General features: G+C 50.1%; 1 long non-coding RNA gene across 1 annotated transcript; it reads right to left on the reverse strand.

The window, feature by feature from the left end:
- Positions 1-8,898: 8,898 nt before the first annotated feature.
- On the reverse strand, positions 8,899-13,216 carry LOC129215110 (uncharacterized). The gene is made up of 5 exons (XR_008579892.1): positions 12,886-13,216; positions 12,460-12,791; positions 11,827-12,042; positions 10,161-10,299; positions 8,899-10,066 (listed from the first exon to the last, which is right to left on the reverse strand). It is a non-coding gene; the product is annotated as an uncharacterized LOC129215110 (long non-coding RNA).
- Between the last annotated feature and the right edge of the window lie 2,707 nt (positions 13,217-15,923).

Genomic DNA, 15,923 nt, shown 5'->3' on the forward strand with positions numbered 1-15,923 from the left:
AACAAGGATCATAACGTCGCCGGCTGTGCACGCCTGCGCGTTTTATTGCTTCTCCTTTCTTTTTAGTGCCGTACAAGCTATGTATTACAATGATCTGGTTTCTTCTAAAGAGGTGTGCGCTGCTCTGTTCCACATGGGGGAAAGGTGGAAGGGCAAAGTTTATCCGCAAAAAGTTGGTTCGTGTGGATTATAGCCAGACTGCCAATTTTCCGACCTTCTAGTATTTTTTAGTAGAAAAGAAAACAAAGGGGAGATTGTTTTTGAGAACCTCTTGAAAAAAAAAATAAAAGCCATGCTTTCCAAGCAGCCGTAGGGCTGGTGAAAACCACAAGAATTTGGCAAGTCTGAATATCCTGTTTCAAAAAGGGAAGACAAATGAAGGATAGGGATACCGCGCAGAAGGGAAGCACCCCATTGAACCAAGGTTTCCCGGAGTCCCATCCCTCCCTCTCAGTGTCTCTATAGTAAAAATCCTCCGGGATGGTCAAGAGAGGTCCCAGCGTCCCCTTCAGCTATACCGAGATACCTGGGGGCTGGAGGCACTGCTGGGCTGTTTGCTGCAAGCCAAGCGCAGGGATGCTGAGGCGCGGCAGGGAAAAGAAGAAACCTCATTCACTGCTATTTGCCTCCTGCCAAGACTCTCCTGATTGCCTCTGATCTCCTGGAGCCCTGGGAGGAAGAGAGGAGCGATGAAAGCCCGAGCTTTTCTCTGGAAATCCACCACAGCTTGACTTCCAGCGACTCGTCAGGGGTGCCGGAGCACCCCCCGAGGCCGTGCCATCCCCCTGTCACGGCGGGGCCACCGAGGCACCGCGGGTGGAGGGTCACCCACGACAGCAAGCTCAGCCTGGGGAACTCCAGCTCTCTGCTCCCAGCAGTGGGGTCAGATTGGTTCCCATGGAGGCCATTCGGAGCATGAACCATAGCAGACACCTCCAAATCGTCCTCCAGACGTGACTCTCTCCCTGTCAGTGCTATTTGCCCCACTGCGCTACCACGAGCCCTCGTGAACACCTCCTCTGTGAGCTGCTCGGGCAGGGAGCCCATGGAGGAGCCAGGACTTACAGTCCCTCCTTCACGCCGAGGAGCACCAACACGTCCTCGCTGGCGCCGTGAAGCTGCTGGAGAACAGCACCGGCTCCGACACGTCCTGCACGCTGACGAGCGCAGGTATCGACACGCTGCACTGCCTGCGAGGGCTGGCGCTTCGTCCCGAGCTGTGTCGGCCCGGCAGCTGCTGGGACCGCAGAATCGGTGCCAGCAAATGATCAACTCAGCATCCCCAAGCGGTCCTGGCACTTCCAGTGCTCTCTGGGGCTGGAATTTAGAAAATCTGGGTTCAGTTCCCAGCTCAGATACATATTTTTCTTGTCCCTGTGGGCAAGTGACTAAACCTCGCTGTGCCTTCTACAAGCTGGAGTAAGGTTACAGCCTTTTTTCTCACCACTATTTTGACTTGTCTACTTACATTACAATCTTTTGGGAGAGGAGGCTGTACGTGCGTATCTACCAAATCTAATATAAGTGAGCTAATCCTGGCAGATTTCTCTAGGTATTACTGTCATACAAATTCTGAGCGGCTGTGTCTATATAGACAGCTTAACCCACTCTCAGGCGCCCGTAAGTGACTTATCTCAGTGCCGGGCCCATGCACCAAGGTCTCTGGCTTGCTTTAAATTTGCATTTCAGAACCTGAGCTCTGGTTCTCTGGGATTACCGAGTCTGGAGACCCGATCGTGGCAGCCCACCCCCACTCCCGTGGGTGTAAGACATCGCCAGCATGCAGCACCGGAGCAAGACCTTCCCATGCCATTCTACGTCCGTGAGAAAAATCATCCTCAGCAAATTAATTTATAGAAACAAGTTAGGTCAATCACCATTTCCCACCGATTTTATCCACTCTAGTAAGTGAGCCAAAGAGGGTTATTTCTTTCCTGTGCTTTGCTGGTTCTCTTTCAATCTTTGGGACATGATTGCCTCACTTTCCTACTTAATTAAGAGCAGGACTTAAACACTTAAAGTTATCAACTCCCATAATGTCCTCTCCAAGGACAAACCCACCCCACCCGCACTGGACCGGCAGTATCTGCCACCCCCAGCACTTACACGTCCGCCCCGGGGCAAACAGGGACCCGTTATCACGGTAGCTGAGGCGCTTCTCTGGGGGAACAGGCTGCTCTGGTATTTTTAATAGCTATTTCCCCCCATTTCTCAGCAGAGGTAGCACTGACAGTCAGGACACACCACGACTCTGCTCAGGGCTCTGTGGTCCTTTGGTTCAGGTCTAGCCCAGAGCATCTCACCCAGGGTAAACCTCACAAGGCCCCAGAAGAAAGAACTGCTGCTGCCGCGTGTCTGTCCGAGGCTGAACACTTGCTCGCGCAGGAAGGACAGGCGCTCCAAGGGCTTCACGACAGCGTCACGGCTTGGAGCAGTAAATAATCACGATACGCGGCTGGGGAGATGCAAGAAGCCACTCTCACCTCCACGTCCGTTACAAAGCCCTGGTTGTCCATCCCCTCCCCTCTGCCCGTCTCTCTCCTTTGGGATGGCACAGCCTGTTCTCTGCTTTTAGACGAGGGAAGGGAAAAAGAAAAGAAAGACAAGGAGAAGCAGCAGCCTGTACAGTAACTGGGTCCTTCGTTACCTCCTGCACGGCTCCAGCGTGACGCCACGTTTGTTCGAAGGTAAAGAGGAAGCGTTGGGGATTATGGACACGGCTTTGATTTTATTTTACAGGCTTTAATATTTGGAGCTGTATTGATTTGATTTATCTCAGCGTGCCAGCGTACCGCCGGTAACTAAGCAACACCGATCCTCTCTGTATTCTGGGAGGCTCCCGGGATTTTGCCTATGAACGATATTACTTTGTGTATATGAAACTAAATGGACCATAGGCACCATTTGTAACTGGAGGATATTTGAGTTTCATATTTTTTTTTATTTCTTCTTGCTGGGGGATGGATGTACTCCCTGGCACAATGCTGTACCTGCAGCCCGGGCTGCAGAGCAGCAGCAAGCAGGGCCTGGATGCACACCTCTCCAGGAGGTGCCAACAAGAACAAGTCACCCCAAAATCGTGCAGATGCACAGAAAAATAGAAAGCAAAGCAGCTGCTGTGGTGCTGCCATGCCCTCCTTTTTGGCCTATCCACAAAAAAAAAAAAAAAATAACCCAACAAAACAACCCCCCCCACTAAAAGCAGGGTCAACTTCTGTGGGATTCAGAGTGGCACAGAGGAAGGGTCAGTAGGCAGAGAGAACAGAACAGAACATTTTCAGTTGGAAGGGGCCTATAATGATCATTGAGTCAAACTGCCTGACCACTTCCGGGCTGACCAAAAGTTAAAGCATGTTATTAAGGGCAACGTCCAAATGCCTCTTTTACGCTGACAGGTTCGGGGCATCGACCACCTCTCAAGGAAGCCTGTTCCAGTGTTTGACCACCCTCTCGGTAAATAAATGCTTCCTCATGTCCGGTCTGAGCCTCCCCTGACACAGCTTTGAGCATTCCCACGCGTCCTGTCACTGGGTACCAGGGAGATCAGCACGTCCCCTCCCAGGAAGCTCAGGAGAGCAATGAGGTTGCCCCTCGGTCTCCTTTTCTCCCAACCAGAGCAACGCTGGCTGTGCTGAACTCCCCGCTGCGGCTTCGCGGAGGGTTTCCTACCCCTCAGCCCTCCGTCACGCAGAGTGGGGACCTCTGCCTTTGCCCGGCCGGTGGCATCTCCCCCGTCCCTGCCCCGCAGCGGCCGGCACCCTCACGCCAGCAGCCCCGGCACAGGCAGCCCCGGCTGTTTCTTTAAGACGACGGCGTCTGTGTGGTCAAAGTCAGCAGGCAAAAGAGGCACTGTCAGCTCGCGCTCTATGGTTCAGTGGTTTGGCGTTAACGATGTTTGTTTTGGAGCCCGCCTGCTGGTCTGACCCATTTAGGATCCTTGCTGTACTACAAGCTCGCCTTTCAATTATAAGGGGGGGAAGAAGGGGTCTTTAAAATGAAATCGGAGCCCACCAAGTCTGAAGCTGCCAAGTGCGACCGCAGTAAGTCAGGCTGCCATTGTACAGATCTCCTTCGAGCTGACCTGGGGAGGCAGCAGCGGTAATTTCACAAAAGGGGAAGGAAGAGAGGAACGGGCTCTGCAGAAGGACGGCTTCTCCGGCTTGGGACGGTGCTCCCCTCGCCAGCGCGAGAGCCAGGGCTGCTCTGCAGCACAGAGAAACCACCTTTTTCTGGAAAGTGCTTTTTCTGGACAGGGGAAGGATTTGGACTGGCAGAGACACAGAAGCCCTTTGACCCTCGGTCTGCAGCAGCAGCAATGAAAGCCCTGTGGTGCTGCCTTCAGCAAGCCCTGCGCCGCCGGGGACGGCATCGCCAGAGGCAGAAGGGACCACGGGATCAGGGCGCAGGGAGCTGGGACAGGGGACCCCCCCCAGCTCCTGGGGGACTCTCACACGACCCGCTCTGGGTCAGCCCCGCTCATCCCGCACAGGAAACTCACAGCTGCCGGAGCAAGAGCATCGTGTCCCACGCACGCAGCAGGTGAGGAATTTGCCACAGACATTCTCAGTGGAGCTGCAAGCGGTGCACTGCTAACGGCCCTGCTCAGAACCTCTTGGCAAGCCCACACTGGATGCTCCGGTTGTCCCGACTTCACCTCAGGCCTCTGCTGCCAGAGGAGCTCACTCCGAACATCGCCAGAGACCTCTTTGGCCTTACGCTTCACCATAAGAATGTATTAGCATTATTTTATTTTTAACGAGGCCCTCCAACAGGGAGAAGGGGACTGGATGGGCCTCACCTTGTACCCTTTCATGGATGAAAAAGTTGGTTTTTAACCTTTCGTGGCCTGGCATGGACCTGCCAGAGCCGCATGCTGGACTGAGACAAGTCGCAGGGCTGAGCCTGCTCCCACGACGGCCTCGCGTGTGATGCTTTGCACTGACAAATACTTCCAATTAAGAAGCACAATTATATGCTTGTCGAATGGACAAATAGTGCTAAAAAAAGTGCTGTGGAGTGATCCTGTGGTTCTGGCATGTACAAATTGGTCATTATTTTAACTTAGCTGAAACAAGAACCGTGCAGATTAGGGGGCTGGGTGGGTTTTTCACATGAAACCCGAAACCAGGCAAAATGCACATCGGCTTTGCCAAAGAGCTTCCCTGAGGTTTGCAGACTTCTCAGCAAGTCTGGACTGAGTTAGAGAAAGTCAAAATGACGGGGGAAACACTCAGCTTGCTCTGGGGACCCAGAGCAAGAGCTTTTTCCAACTTTGAATCCAAACCCCTTGTCATGCCCTCCTCGGCTCAGCTCTTCCCCAAGAAGCTGAAAACGGTGCTTTTCTCCTAACCAGGCAAGAACCGGGTTTCTGCAAACACCTTTCTATAGCATTAACATGGACACTACAGTGGGGACGCCCAGGACCAGCCCCTGGGCTTGTTCTGCGCTTCGGCAGAGGTGGGTTTAGCGGGTTCCTTGCAGCAATCCGTGACCCCTTCCCAGCAGTGCCGGCAGCAATCGGCACGTTTCTCTCAATTCCCATTGCCACGGGGCCAGCGTGGTAAGTCCTCAGCCTTCACGGCCTCCCCGAAATACTAACAGGCAGTTGGGGAAACGTGTCTGGTCACCTCAGCCAGGAACACGTGGTCTCAGGGTCCCCTGTATGCAAGCACACATCCAATAAGACCTTTATATAGGTACAACATCACCAACGCAAACAGAAAACTCCAGAACAGCCCGCATCCCTTGTGCTTGTCCACCTTGGTCCAAAGCACCCAAAACAATCCATTCCAAAAATCCAATTAATTAAAAAAATCAAAGGAAAAAAAGGTAAGCACTTTGGGAACAGCATTGTCCACATTTCACCAAGTCTCACTGTTGCTCGAGATGCTGAGACACGCTGACAGGTAAGCCGGTCCAATGCATCAGGGACTGCGGTTCCCCAGTCACGGCACTGGGCAGCAGCAACACAAACTCATTCCCTCCACTGAGTCACTGCAGCTCCGGGGTAAATCCCGTCACGCTTTCTATTGCGGCTAATTGCTCGCCCTCTCCTGCAGCTACTCCAGACACGCCGCTAACAGGGAGGGCAGAGGCAGGTTTAGGTGAGGCAGCTGCCTTCCTGCTGTTGATACCAAAATGAGCCTCACCTAAGCAACAGGGCAGCGATTAACTGATAATACTTTTCGGCAGCATGAATTGGATTTGCACCAACCATCTACCGGCAAAAGCCTCTGACTCCCAGTGAGCCGCAAAGATATTAGAAGACATCGGGAAGGAGTCGAGGCTCAGGGAAGAATGGCCCTGGATTAGGGAAAAGAGAGCTCAAATCCATCAAGCGTTTCAAAGTGAAACAAAATCTTTGGATGTTGTTTGGCTGCTTGTATCTGCAAATTCAGCTTTATTGGGGAGGGGGGAGGAATAAACCCTACAGGAACACTTAGTGCGGTGGAAAAAAATAATGTTAAATTAAGCTTACAAAAATGTTTCTCTTTCTGAAAATCTTGGCTGGCAACAAATGACTTGTGCCAAGTTATAAATCAAGTGTTGGGTTTCTTTTAACGCTCAGCATCCTCTGATTTATGATGCCATCACAACCTCTCGATTGATTTCTGACTCGGTGATCCATCTTCCTCTATAGGTAGCTGCCCATTATAACGCCTTTTCCTGAGCAGGCGGCACGTTTCGCTTCCCAGAAGGGCCTTATAAAGGAGAGGCTTGAGCAGAAACCCGCTCGCTGGCAGAACACAGACCCGAGAGGCTGAGGTGGCCACGCAGGGAGGGGAGATGGATGGTGTCTGTATGAAGGAGTAGCACTACTCCCTCGAGTACGTGCACTGAGGGGTCCAGGTTTGCCGGCCGTTGAACCAGCATGGCCTTTGGCAGCACAGGTTTGCTCCTGGAGACCCCAGGACAGCCCTTCCTTTCTTGTTTTGGATGACCGGAGCCTCCACGCTTCGGCAGGGTTTAGTTCCTGACAACAAGCCATCTCTCACGGGTGGAAACAAATTAATCCCTGCAAGCCAGAAGGAAGATTCGAGCTCACTGAAATCTCTCACCAAACAGGAAAGCCTTTTCCTCTCGAAGCATCCCACACCTCAGCAAGGTCTGTTCCTGCCAGCTCAGTGATCCAAGGACATCAGGGCTTACCTGGGACTTAGAGGAGCGACGCTGTCACAAACTCCCATGTGATGCACCAGGCACTGCGCACCCCCCCATCAGACACCGGGTGGGTGGGAGCTGCACAAGGGCTTGTTCCTCCATCCTTGCTTGGCTGCAGTGGTCACCAGCCCTATCTGTTCACAGGCACCTACCTCTTGGGTGTCCTAACCCACAGAGCACTCCTAACACACTCTTGTCAGAGAAACAAAAAAAAAAAAAAAAAGTCAAATTAACAAAGTGTAGCTATTTATATTAAGCTCATTTTAACCAAAACAGCTGAGAGTGGGGTTTTGTGAGCAGCTGGGAGCACTCACCTCCAAATCCAGGACAGCTGGAGGTGGTTAAGGAGACCCAAGCACCTCAGAAATGAAAGATAACGGGGATGTCAGGGGAAAAGGGAGCAGATACCAACCACTCAAAGGCCTTTGAGGCTTCTGGACTGCAGCGGGCTAGCTGTGTCCCAGGCAACGCATCAGGCCTTGGGACGAGTGCAGGGAGCACGAACGTGGGCTGCAAATCCCCGGAGTGCTGCAATTCACTGCCTGTCTGTATCAGCCAGGTTATATATCTTTATCTAAAGCACAGTCTCCTGTATAAACGTTTTCTTCGGGAGTCCAGAAGCCGGCTGTCCACTCTGATGGTGCCTTTTTAACTTCCAAGATAGATAGGGCTTTTTCGTGTCACCATAACACATTATTTATAGTGGAAAGGGCCTGTGAATGGCACGTGCTGTCAGCTCAGTATGTAAATGATGCCAGCTCCGTTCGCTACATCCCATCAATTATTTTCATACACTTTTCTTTGTCTTCATCTGTCAGAGGAAAAGTCACCTTGATGCCTTGAAGTGGTTTTCTTCTCCCATTTCCTTTGGTGTGCGACTTCACTTTGAGGCTTGGCAGGGAGGAGAACATGGGATTTCAGACGCAATTAAGGAGGTGGGAGAACAAGCCCCGATGGCCTTTGGAGCTCCACCAATAAGCAAGACTGAAGAGCGGCCTCCAGATTAAAAACTGAGTGCTATGGGGCTGCTTCATAGGAGCTTCAAGGATGGGATGGCCTAAAGAGCCAACCCTGACCTCATGGAACGGGCAGAACGGCCATGCTCACGTGAGCAGGGTAAGTAGGACTGGGCCCTTGGCATCACCTGCGCGTATTTTTCTCAAACAGCCTTCGCTCATCCCGTTCTTGGTAGCCGAGTCTTTTTTTTCTCCAGGCTCAGCTCTCTCTCTACTTTCATTACTGGTCTTTGGGTTAGACTACTCACTTCCCACACTTACTTTGGGTGTCTGTCTCCCATTCCCAGTCAGCACCGCTGGATCATCCCCAGTTAGACCCTTAGCTGGCCTAAACCAACTTTCTTGGACTGGTACGAGCAGTTATGGATCTGACCCAGCTACCTGTCTCTTAGAGAGCACTTTACGGGGGTTCAACAAAAGACTAACCGAGCTTTTGGAAGCAGAGATGTCCTGTTACTTTCCCACGTTCTTATGAGCAGGGCACATTTCCTTGGATGATCCAACTTCAGCTGCCCCTTCCCCCTGGCGTGCAGACAGGCAGGCAGCAGCGCTCAGGCTCAAGGTGCTCGGTCTCTCTTCTGATGCGGAGAGAGGAAAAAAATAAAATAAAACAAACCCATAAATCACAAAGCTAGCAAATGAAAATAAATACACTTAACAATATTTCCATGCCGCTTTTTATTATTATTATTTATAATGGTATTACAGAATTTTGTAAAATTAAAGTAAATGTCAAGCAGAATGTAATAATTTTCCTTGGGGTTTGGCACATTTGTGTGCCTGACAGTTTCACATTTTTCTTTATATCCGTGAAGACAGGAGCCTGACAGGGCTATATTTTATTACCCACTTTGTTCAATTTTGTCATAAATTGGAGCGAACAAAACAGTGAAAATACAGACACCAAATTAATCAAAGAAATTACATTTTAAAGCACCTCATACAAACACGTATGAAATAATCATACCGCGCCAGGAAAGCACATAAAACCAGCATTTCCCCCAAACGCAGGCACTTTGCCTCCAGGAGGGCAGAGACCTCAGCCCAGAGACATTAGCGTTACACGCCGAGACGCTGCTCCTCGGCTGCTCTGGCTTTGCAGAGCCCGGAATGAATTTCTCTCCCGTGCCTTTCTCTACCAGCTTCTACAAATTACAGTGATTCACCTCCCGCGGCCGTGAGCTGCATCTTTTCACATGATGGCGGGTGCTTGACATGCAGCAGCTAATTTGGGGTGCCAGCGCACGCGGCCACATTGCGACCTTACGACAGGTTGCGTTCAAGTTCACACCTTCATCCTCCCACTTCTGCTGCCGCCGGCACCACCTGCAAACACCCTTCAGCCGCGGCGTGCAACACCACGCCGTCACTGCCAGCCCACCGCGGACCCGCCGTTAAAAGCACGGTGGCTGTTCCTGTTGCGTAAAGGGGAGACATTTGCAGCGGTGCAGGAAGAAGCACCATGCATAAAGAATTGCAATTTCCATGAGAATGACAAGGAGAAATGCGAAGCCAGCGGTAGGGCTATCCTCAGGCCAATCCCTTCTGCCTGAGTAAATTCGATTTGAATTCCTCTTGAAACACCAGCTCTGCAGCACTTGGACTATATTGAAAAGGTCACTGGAGGCAATGTCAGACATACTCTCCAGCTGCACTACAAGTGCACTGATAGAGATTCATAACAACGTATTACTGTGGCTGGAGATCCAAAGTGACTCTCCGAGGTATCCTCTCCACTTATCTGGCAGCAGCAGACAATTTCATTACTCCCCTTTAACGCCTGGGCGGAGGCGGTCGTGCTTTCTCTCCCTGTCCCCCAAATGCTGACTTGGAAGCACTTCTTGAAGCTTGTTAGAGTTGGTGAGGATGGTCCGAGGGGTTCTGCAAATCTGAAGTGCGTTCCAGCCAGCGGAAAGGGCCACGTCGGGATCTCACTTACCTTCCCCCTACCTGTCTGGGCTGCCGAGGACTGTTTAGACATACCTGACGCCAGGAGCACTGGGAAGCCGTGGTGGCTGAATCAGCTGTCCCCTCAGACTGTGGGTAACACCAACAGCATCCAATCCCCACCTCTGGCAGGGGCAGAAGTCTCATCACCTCCAGCTAGAATTAGGCTTAAAACCTGAAACATAAGATGTTTCCTTTCTTCTCAAATTTTGTATTTTGCCCTGTAACCCTGTGCTATGAAAACGTTAACTTTCCCTTTATCCAGCTCATAACCATCTCTTTGCTGCTGCCTCAGCAGCACTGGACGCAGGCAGCGGTCGCGTTGTGATGAGTTGCATGTTCTCATCCATCCCAAGGAGCTGGAGAGCAGCAGCGTCGTACGGAGCGCGGCGCAACGGGAGATCTGAACAGCCGCGACCTGGAAGGCTGCCACATTCCCTTGCAAATGTGAAAGCAGTTCAGTGGTAGATTAAGGGATTTTTTTTTTCTACTCGAACTGCATGCACCCATCAATATACGGCAAAAATGCATTTTAAGCTTATTTGTGTCTTCGTTGCTAAATACCATAATAGTTTCCAGCTGTATAGCAGGAGGGCCCATTCACTAAAATTTTACTGTTGATTTTATTTTTATTTTTTTATCTTTTTGCTTTTGTTATTGTACTGTAAACATACTTCCTCCCATTTTGCTCTGTGCCTGTAGAATGCCCGACGTCTCCTATCCCACCTGTTTTCTGTTATTTGTCATCCATTATTCTAATTCCCCATCTATTGTGCAGAACCTGAAAATTATCCGATAAATTCCATACTTTACTTTTAAAAAAGCCCATGAGAAGGTTTTAATAAGTGAAATTTCTATTTTTCCACACTGTGTGCGATGAAAGGGTCCGGTGAATAATCCCCGATTGTCAGGTGTTCACATTGCCAGCATCTAAGTGGGGGGATAATTGGCAGACAAACGAAGGTTTACAATTCTGCAAATACCGCAGAAAGACCATTTGGCTGCTTGATCGGTAGAAGGGTATTTTTAAAACTGCCATTTGAGACTCAGCTGTATTGCTAATTAAATGAGAATTTCATAAAAAAATTCCGAAAAAAGTCTCTGTTAATTGGAGAACGATAACAGACAGATTTGCTAAACAGAGGCATAAACGTCAAACAATTGAAGAGGGATAATAAAGTGCCATGTTATCGTGTAATGCCAGGCAGCTTTCCTACTTCTATTTGAAGTTTTAACTTTTAGCCCTTTTTTTTTTGGTGGGTTTTTTTCTTTTGTGAATGGCATCCAAAAATGTGCTTTGCAATCATAATTTCCAGAGCTCCAATTCAGCGTTAGCAATGCATGGGTAACGGTGACTGTCGCATTAACGGTGTCCTTGCCTTAAGACTTCTCACGTTCCGTTAACAGCTTTCGTGTTCTGCGATGAACACGATGGGGGAAATGCATTAATATTGTATGGATGTTACTCATGCAGAATAGTGGCGTTATTGAATTAGTGATTCTTTGTAATAATAATGACTTCCAGTACCGTGTTGTACAGTAAAATCCACGGAGTCAGGAAGGAACTCGTGAGCCTAATGGCAGACTCAAATACAGTTTTGCTGCTGCTGCCCAGCGTTTGGTTCTCACGTGCTGCGATCGCACAGGGAGCAGCGTGCACCTCCCTTCCCCTCAGGTCATCGCGTTAAGACTGATCATATACCTATGGGGCAGACTCGACCTATGCCGGCACACCAGAGTAGGGAGCGCTGCGGGGACGGTGATCCTCGGCCACCTCGCGCTGGGACAAAGGTGCCGTCCTGATTCCCGCAGCTGGCAGGGGGGCAGGAAAAGGCTGGCGGCTTGCGACCTCCGCTCTGCATCGCTCCTTCCCCGGTCCTCGGCACCGTATCACAGGCACGCAGCAGATGGCACAGACCTGCATGGAAAAATGTGCAGGAAAACCTTTATTCATTTTACATCGGCAGTTCTGCAACCACGGCTGCCTCCCGCAACGTGAGATTTGCTGTGCTGCTTTCGCACTCGCACAGCCCAAAGCGAGCAAGAGTGTGAAGCAGAACTCAGCCTGAGCATAAAGTGTCTCTTGGATATCCCACTTCTGTGAAAAAAAAAAAAACCAACCCACACAGCTTTGTGAAAGCCCAGTGTAATGAGAATTGACTGCCCTCCATGAGAAATATCGATTAATTACTCTGCAGTGGAAAAAAAGGCAACTGTGATGATACACATTTTCCAACTGCAGCACAAACAATTGCTTTTGAGGGACGGAGAGCCTGGGCTGAGAAATCTAGTGAAATGAAGTCACGTCCAGGAGGGAGACAGCAGCCACATTTACCGGAGTGCAGAAAAACAGCTAGAGAAATTTTGGCCAAAGAGACTTTCTTCTAGTAGTGTTTGAAGCAAGATCATCTCCTGTGCTTTTGACTCAAGCGCAGTTTGGAATTTCCCAGAAGAGGTTCTTTATGGGACTGTGTACTTAGGCATCTGCCCTGGTCCCTGGATCCTCTTTGAACGTGTTGAATCTCAGCAGCCCGAAGTACCCTCTGAGGAACAGCCTTAAAGTTTGTGGTTGTTGCTGTGCTGGTGGCAGTGCTCTGGCCATGCCACTCTGCCACTGTCCACGGTCACCTCCCTCATTCACCACTGACCATGATGGTCTGACCCACTCTGGAAATGGAAAAAACATTGGAAAATGGTATTTCTGGGAATAGTAAAAAAAAAAAACCCACCTCAATTTTGCAGGGCTGGACTGATACCATACCAACGTGAGAGTGGGAATCCAAAGGCAAATGAAGGAATCAGCTGCACATCTGGTCCAGCTGTGGGCATGTCGTGCCTTTCCCGGGAAGCTGCAGAGATGCCCTGGGAAGGGGAAATATTAGAAGATGTCTTCTGGTGACCTGCTGTTCTCACTGGCTTCAGAGGTAGGGCAGGACTTAGACTGGGCCCTTTTTCAACCGTGAAATCCTCCTCGTACGACGCCCCGAGCCTACGCTGTAATGCTCAGCCCCTGCTGGGAGAGCCCCGGGTTCAGCTCCATTCTCCGACGCGGGCCTTGGGTGACCTTAGTCATGTCACTTCATCCGTCTCCGCAGCAATTCCCTTTGGGACAATTGGGTGCATGCTGGGAAGAAAAACACATTGTAGATGGTAAAAAGTCAGGTAATTGGATAAAAGCCATAACAGTACAGGAGACAGATAGACATAAGATTCCCTCATGCGTTCAGGCGCCTGTTTCGTTCTCTCCAGGGACATATTGTGTAGGATTGTGTAGGTGAGTTATTGGACTGGCTGACGCTCAGCTGCATTTTGGGTCCCCAGTGCCACAGGTAGTGGCGCCTCTCTGGGAAGAAGAAATTGCAAGGAACAGGCTAAATTTAATGTGCATAGCTATGCACTATACACACACGAGGCAGGGGAGAAACCTGCATTACTAATAATGTGCAAAAGTTGTAAGTTAATGTTATTACTGCATATGTTTAAGCACATTATCACACAGGCTCTTGCCTGTTAGCACACAAAGTGTGCAGTGCTTCACGCTTTCCCTGGCTGCTGCCGAGCTGGCGAGGCGCTGGCCGGTTGAAGAGGGCAACGTGCCGGCGCTGCTTGGCTCGTGTCCATGTGGTTGTCGCGCCCAGATGGACAGCGGTACAGAAATGGAGATTTTCTGCTGTCGGGTTTGGAGCTGGATTTAAAAATGCGAGGAGGCAACTGGTTCAGCCCTTCTCCAGCACCACATACTACAGTCCTTCAGGACCATGGGTCTTGGCCATCATCTCCTACAAGTAACTCAAGGGCAGACTATGGCCAGGTCACAGCAAAGTGATTTAAGATACGAATTTTTATGATATTCCTATACCAACAAGAGCTTTACTGTAGACAGAATTATAAGGGAAGTCTTAGCAGAAACACAAACTCAGTGTCAGTGCCCTAACCTACCCTCTTCCATGAGTGATGGGACTTCTGAAGCCTGGTTTCTGGAAATTCTGCCACTGGTTGGTTCCTCTGATGCCTCAGGGAGAGTTTATACGCAGCAGTTCTGGTGTCCAGACCAGCTCCGTGCACTGGCTGCAGAGACACTCTAGTCTAACCCCATGTGTGAATAATGTGATGCTGACAAAAGCATCTTCAATGCCAGTATTGCCACCTCTGTATCACAGAGTATCCCTACGAGCGTTACATACTGGGATATGTGCATGGATGTAGAACTGTACTGGTAAAAGCATGTCCTCCTCTCCTCCTCCCCCAAAGGTCTGTAGTTGTATAAACATTGCAAAATTGAATTCTGACACATCTTCTCTTTACGCTTAGAAAAACTTTTGAGCTTCCCATGCTCAGTCCAATTATGAAGGTCATGAAAGGTGAAAGGTCTGCTTTGTAGGTGGACAAAATGTAAGGTGCTGCCCCAGATGACTAGTCCAAGAAGCATCGTGTCGTGAAGACACTTTGTTGAATCCCAGTTGCACCTTGATTAGACCAAGGAGCTAAGCTGAACCTTTAACTCTGGCTTTCCTCCCCAGACACGCTCATGATGGCCAACATGGGGTTGGGGGGGGAGGAGGGAACGGGGGACGTGCCATTGCTTCCCCAGCGCTTGCTCCAGGAAGGATGAGCTCTGTAAGCAGCCAGCGAGTCCTGCCTGAGACCAAGGAGCTGTGACCATGGGAAGCAAGGGGGGGGTCTTTCTCCCACTTACCCTCTGGTACATCAACCAAGTAATTCCAGAGAAAATAAGATGGAGCGGTTCAGAAGGGCAGAGGTGGTCTTATGTGATGAACTGGACCATGAGAGCAAAGGTGCTGACCTAGACTGGAAAATCAGAGACTTTCCTAGCCCAGGGCAAGAACAACAGGCAGGGATGGACGAGAGGCTTATTTACAGCACTCTATGCCCAATATTTTCCTTTTTATAGTCTGCTGCACTCAGGCAGGTTTTTTTTAAGTGGCGCGTGGTGATTCTAGGCACAAACCACATCAGCAATTAATTGGATTTGTGGGCCTCACTTCCACGCACCCCTTTGAAACGTTCCCTCAGGAGATCATAAAAGACGGGGACTGAGCAAAGTAGTAAGAGGAAGGTATAATGCGGAGAGGACCCTTTTGTTAATCCTGTTCTGCCTATCTTTCATTAACACACCTTATTATGACATCCTATAGATTTGCTGCTTCGGCTCTGCTGGTGAGAGGCAAATGATGTCTTAATGAATGATGGTGCCTCGAGCTGATAACGGACTGCCCCTCTCCCCCACTGAAAAGAGATTGTGTTCGGCACAGTATGTCCAACTGCACTTAACATAATTGGATGAAACTTGTAATAGTTTGTTCACTCCAGGTGGGTACAAAAGTCACGGCAAAAAATCCCAATGATAAAATACCAATTGCTGTCTCTTGCTTAAGGGTGTAATTGTGGTTAGCGGCACTCGCAGAGCGGAGCATCTACGATGGCAGTTAACGCGAGGAAGGACTCGCCCTGGCATGTAAAGCACAGTGCAGAGGATCGTCAGCATAAAGCCGCGGAGGCCGGAGCAGGCGACATGTGTCAAGACACTGAAACTGCTCTGCAGACTGTCTGGGCGTAAGCAGCATTTACTCATGCTGTGCTCAGAGGACACTCCGCGTAGCACCGTACGGCTCAGTCCCGGTGCACTTGTCTTTCTCTGGGAGCTGCTCCAGCCCCCCCATACCTCAGTCACCGCGTTTTACAGCATTCTCCCAAAGCCCTTACTTTTACACCCTGAATGATTACTTCATTTAGCACATACATCAGAACTAAAATACCCAATATTAGCTCATTTAAGTT

Source organism: Grus americana, chromosome 19, assembly GCF_028858705.1.
Source record: "Grus americana isolate bGruAme1 chromosome 19, bGruAme1.mat, whole genome shotgun sequence".
Classification (NCBI taxonomy): Eukaryota; Metazoa; Chordata; class Aves; order Gruiformes; family Gruidae; genus Grus; species Grus americana.